Source organism: Rattus norvegicus, chromosome 11 (assembly GCF_021556685.1).
Source record: "Rattus norvegicus strain SHRSP/BbbUtx chromosome 11, alternate assembly SHRSP_T2T, whole genome shotgun sequence".
Taxonomy (NCBI): domain Eukaryota; kingdom Metazoa; phylum Chordata; class Mammalia; order Rodentia; family Muridae; genus Rattus; species Rattus norvegicus.
In genome coordinates this window covers 84,087,775-84,093,470 of record NC_141544.1, presented here as the reverse complement: position 1 = coordinate 84,093,470, position 5,696 = coordinate 84,087,775, and the positions used below count along the sequence as shown (strand labels likewise).

The window sequence follows — 5,696 nt, the reverse complement described above, 5'->3', positions numbered from 1 at the left end:
TGTCAGGTGAGAGGTCAGAGAAAGAAAAGACAGGCAGGGAAACTAGCCCTCTTGGAGAAACTAACGCACTTGGGGGAAACTAGCCAGCTTGGGGAAACTTCTGGAAAGAGCTGAGGAGGGGAGAGGGGAGATCTCTAACTCAAGACTCCAGCCAGCTCAGAGTCAGCTTACATCAGCGTGCAGACTGCCCTAGTTAAAGCGCAGGCAGAGGGAACAGGGAAAGAGAAGGAAGACTTTCCTTCTTTGGCCTCGGTTGACCTTTGCAGGGTTAATGAGGGACTTCTGAATTAGGTATGTTAGCCAGGTGATTACTAAACACCTCTGGTGGTTGGCCATTCCTGGGTTGAGAGGGCAGGGAGGACAAAAAAAAAAAAAAAAAAAAAAAAAAAAAAAAAAATCTAGAGAAGCGAGTTCCTTAAGTTTCAGGAACCAAATTACTTTCTGAGAATCGGCATTGTTAAACCAACATAGGGTTCCTATATAAAATGACGTGACAGTACTCCAGTAATGTTCTTGAAGCATCCACACCGCTGTGTCCTCTGCTCTGCTGCTTGGCGATCGGGTTCCTACTTTGGCAGGAAGGACTGAATGTCTTGGCTCTCCCTACCCTGCAGGTAAGTTAATTAAACTTATGGTGTCTCCGTTTCCTCATCTATTAGTCAAGAGTGAGAGTTAAAACCATTGCCCCTTCTTGGGACTCTCTGGAGGAAGAGGAAGAGGATAAAACTAAGTTACCCAAGCAAAGCTCTTGGCACGGGTCCCAGAGGGAAGCAGCCACAAGTCCCTGCAAATGGTCACTTAGTCAGCTTTGGACAGTTTGCTCTTCACAGCTTCCTGGTAGGTCTCCTTTGACCAGAAAAACAGTACTCATTGCTGAACTGAAGGCTGGGGCCATGTTCTCTTTCTAGATCATTCCCATTCCCACAACCTCTCCAGACTCCCCCATCCTCCAAATGTCCTTCCATGTTCTTCCTATCCCCCCGCCCCAACCCCAACAAACTCAGGGGACCATTTGTTTTTCTGTTTTGTTTGTTTGGCTTTTTAAAAAAAATATTTATTTATTTTTATTTATATGAGTACACTGTAGCTGTCTTCAGACACACAAGAAGAGGACATTGCATCCCATTACAGATTGTGAGCCACCATGTGGTTGCTGGGAATTGAACTCAGGTCCTCTGAAAGAGTAGTCAGTGCTCTTAACCACTGAGCCACCTCTCTAGCCGTTAGTTTGGCTTTTTTTTTAAAAAAGAAAGTGGATTACTACAACAACAACAACAACAACAACTACTACTACTACTACTACTACTACTACTACTACTACTACTACTACTATTAAAGTACACTGTGGCTCTCTTCAGACACACCAGAAGAGGACATCAGATCTCATTTCAGATGGTTGTGAGCTACCATGTGGTTGCTGGGATTTGAACTCAGGACCTCTGGAAGAGCAGTCAGTGCTCTTAACCACCGGGCCATCTCTCCAGCTCTGGTTTGTCTTTTTAAGAGAGGAAGTTACTCTGCTGCTCAGGCTGGCCTAGAACTGCCTGGCAGTGCCCCTGCACCTGCCTTGCCAAATGCTGGGTTTATAGGCATGTGTCACCACACCTGGATGTTTGACCATTCGTTAAATATTTATCAAGTGCCTTCTCTCCTAACAGTAGCTGTGTTTAACCTTGCTCTTTTCAAAGGGCGTCATGACGCCACTGTCTATAAACACTCTGGAAGCCTTGGGAGGGGCTCTCATGTAGGGCTATTTAAGTCCTGCTAGCTGTTGAGCACCCAGACTGGACTCTTCAGGGTACATGGGGGAAAGCAGACGGGACTCCTGACTTCAGAATGCAGATCACCTCATATGCAAAGCAAGATCTTTCTCCACTTGGGAACAATCCAAAGCAGGCAGAATGCAAGAAGCAGTGGAGATGCTCCCTTGGCCCAGGCGTGTAAACTGGAAGGGCAGCGTTTCAGGCGACAGGTATTATGGGCAACAAATGGACCACCTTGCTACAGGGAGACATTCAGACACCAGGACTGCCGGCTCAGCAGAGCAGGCTCTCCAGCTTCCCCATGTCGTCCAAAACAGAGAGCGCACTGCCAACCTAACTAGAGATGGTTACCTTTCCGGGTAGAAGAGGTGTCCCCTCCATCCCAGGATGTGTCCTTCAGTGGTAGGGCTGCAGGCCACAATTGAAATCCCCACTCAACTGTAACTTAAGGGACTGGTTTTGGTTTTACATAACACTGTCTGCCATCCACCCATGTGGCCATCCACTCAGGGGAGGACAGAGGCCTCCTCTCCTTAGGAGAGGTTCTCTAGTGCAGGTAGCATATGAAGAACCCACCTGTCCACGTGGGTTCCACTTACTGAGGCTAATGTCAACACCTCTCAGTTTCTTGTTCCTGAACCTTTCATACTAGTCAGGGATGTAAATCGTTATATAACAGAAAGCCAGTTTCTTGGGAAACGGATGGTAAGATAGAATACTAGATCTCTATCTCCTTGGCTACATAAGGAGTTCAAGGCCAGGCTAGGATGATACATAAGCTCCTGTCTCATACATAAATCATATATCCCATATGTATATGAATATGTATAATTGTGTATGAATATATTGTATATTCATATCATATATAAATATAATCTTGAACATCTTATCTTCTCTCCACTGAGATTAAAGGCAAACATTACACCTCCTTTATGTGGTTCTGGGAACCAAAACCAGGGCTTCCTACATAAGCACCCTACCAACTAAACTACATATCTGCAACACAATATTGAGCAGCTTTAAATGGACTTTCGACTTGCAGATTTCACCACTAAAGACAAAGTCAGACACTTGTAGTACCTAATGTTATCCTGTAATAGATTCTACCTACTATATTCTACACACACACACACACACACACACACACACACACACACACACAACTGGTAGCTTATAGAAAATAGCAATCCACATGCTAGTTTACAGGGGCGTGGTGGCTATTCCTGGTTGTCAACTTGACTCTATCTGGAATGAACTACCATCCAGAATTGGCAGGCTCACCTTTGATCCTGATCTTGAGGCTGGGAGATACAAGTTTCTGACTTGGATCTTGGCATGGAGATCTTGAGGCAAAGTGGCTATGAATCCCAGGAGTCTAAGGCAAGGAGATCGCTGAGTTCAAGGTCATCTGGGACAAAGCAAGTCCCAGATCCAGGTGTAGTGGTACACACCTTTAATCTGGGACCTTCTGCTGGAGATTTATATAAGAACACTGGAAGAAGGAAATCTTTTTTTTCTGCCTGCCTGCCTTGTGGAGCTGAGCCACTGCTAGATCCGTGGACTTCCATTCACAGCTGCTGCTCATCATTGTTGGGGAGTTGGACTACAGCCTGTAAGTCATCAACCAATTCTCTTCCTATACAGAGACTACCCATAAGTTCTGTGACTCTAGAGGACCCTGACTAAGACACAGGGGACACATTGGTGATGTCATTAGATGCAACCAACCAAATTAGGAACATGAGAAGTTTCGTGAGATGAACAACTCAGTTTCTTCAACAAATAAATCACAAGGAGAAGGGTTCTGTCAAGCCTGCCTGAGACCTCTGTGAATGAAACAGCGTGACACAGTCATACGGGGAGGGCTTAGTGATAAAGATTGACAGAAGGAACTGGGTGTTACGGCACTTACCTCTAATCCCAGCACTCAGGAGATAGAAGCAGGCAGATCTCTAAGTTCCAGTCCAGTTTGGTCTACAGAGCAAGTTCTAGGGCAGCCAGGGAAACCCAGTCCCCAAAACACAAAACAAACAAAAACAAAAACAAACAAACAAACAAACAAACAAAACCAAGCATAAAAACAACCAAAGCAAACAGAGAATGCTCTGCTTTTCCCCACTCACACAGCTGAGATTACAAACAGTGCTGCTGCACCCCCCCACTTCCCCCTTGGGGTGATGGGGAGCCAAACTCAGGCCCTCATGTTTTCACAGCTGGCATTTTTAACGTTGTGGGGCATTCAACAGAGAAACCGGCTCCCATGTATTGGGTTTAAGCCAATAGAAAGATCCTCCCCTAGCCCCAATCTTTCGCCTTGTATTAGAAAGTTTCCATAGTAGCCAGGCAGGGTGGTACGCACCAGCAATCTGAACAGTGCTGTGGCTTGGAGGTCAGCTTTGGCTACAGAGCGAGATCTTGTTTCAGAAAACAAGGGAGGAAAACGCACAAACAAACAACAGGACATCAAAGAGAATGAGAGAACTGACAAGTAAAGGATGATGTAATGGAGTAGCTGGGCAGTAACACAGCAGGTAGGCTTTCCTAAGCCAGGGTCCTATGTCATTGTTTCCCATGGCACAGGCTCTCAGGCTCTCTCTTCCACAACCACCTTCCAGTTCCAGTCCTTGGGGGTTGCTTCTGACTGAGAGGGTGACGTGTGTGAGTGAGTGTGTGTGTGTGAGTGTGTGTGTGTGTGTGTGTGCACGCGTGTGAGTGTGCGTGTGTGTGTGAGTGTGTGTGTGTCCCGGTGTAGATGTTGGTCAGTCCATGGAATCTGACTAAGGGGAATAGCCCAAGGTGTGAACACACCCTGTTGGATTCTGGGATGGATTATCAAGAAGTTTAATCTTTTTTCTCTTTTCCATCTACTTACTGAACAAGTTTGACATTTCTGCTATGGATGTGCACGTTTTCTTTTTGTTTGTTCTTTTTTTCCCTTTAGCATATTTGGTGGTTTAATAGGAATGGCCCCCATGGACGCATGTGTTTGAATGCTTGGCCACAGGAAGAGGCACTATTAGGAGGTGTGGCCTTGTTGGAGGTAATGTGACACTGTGGGGGCAGGCTTTGAGGTCTCATATGTATCGAGTGTGGTACACAGTCTCCTGCGGCTGCCTGTGGCTCATGGTGTAGAACTCTTGGCTCCTCCAGCACCATGTCTGCCTGCACACTGCCATGCTTCCCGCCATGAGGATCCTGAACTAAACCTCTGAAATTGTAAGCCAGCCCCAATTAAGATTTTTTTGTTTTTTGTTTGTTTGTTTGTTTGTTTTTATAAGAGTTGCCATGGTCATGATGCCTCTCGCCAGGAATGAAACCCTAACTAAGACAGCAGACTATGTAAAATCACAAGACATTCAAACCCACCCAAAGCACCATGTAGGATAAAAACAGGAAGAAACGCTGATGTCTGCATGCTCAGGCGCTCTGGCTATGTGAACACAGATAGGTTCTGGGCCTGAAATTCAGTTTTCTCAGCACGTTGGTAATAATATTCACCACCGCTTACCATGGTCAGAGTTAGAGATAACAGCTGGGCAAGGCTTGGTTGAGTTCTGGCCACATAGTGACCACTTCTGTTTATCTGAGGTGGGGGTGTACTCACTCTGGCTTTTCTAGGGAACACAGAGCCCAGTTGGTAAGGCAGTTGGAGGCAGGTAGGGGGCCAGGAATTCTCCGTTCCTGTGTCAACAGGAATAAAATAATGAATAAAGCTTCTAACCTGCCCCTCCTCCCACTCTGCTTTTCATTTCTTATTTATTTATTTGCTTACTTATTACTATTTAACAGGGGTTCCTGGCAAGCCTGGTATTCACTATGTAGACCAGGCTAACCTCAATCTCAAAGAGATCCTCTGAGCGCCGAGGCCTATCCTATTATTTTAGCCTTTCTGTTTGTGCCATTCAAAAATTTATCCAAGTTACCTATTGAACT

The 5,696-nt window shown here is 45.8% G+C and overlaps 1 long non-coding RNA gene across 2 annotated transcripts in view; it reads left to right on the top strand.

Annotated features, from left to right (window-relative positions):
* Positions 1-467: 467 nt before the first annotated feature.
* The window catches only part of LOC120095682 (uncharacterized), a 6,833-nt gene continuing 1,604 nt past the window's right edge, over positions 468-5,696 (top strand). Inside the window, exons 1-2 of one of the 2 annotated variants that reach the window (XR_015633549.1) lie at positions 468-614; positions 3,030-3,375. This is a non-coding gene — a long non-coding RNA (uncharacterized LOC120095682). Of the gene's footprint in view, positions 615-1,684; positions 3,376-5,696 lie in introns of those variants that run through there. The other variant, XR_015633548.1, reaches the window with a different exon arrangement.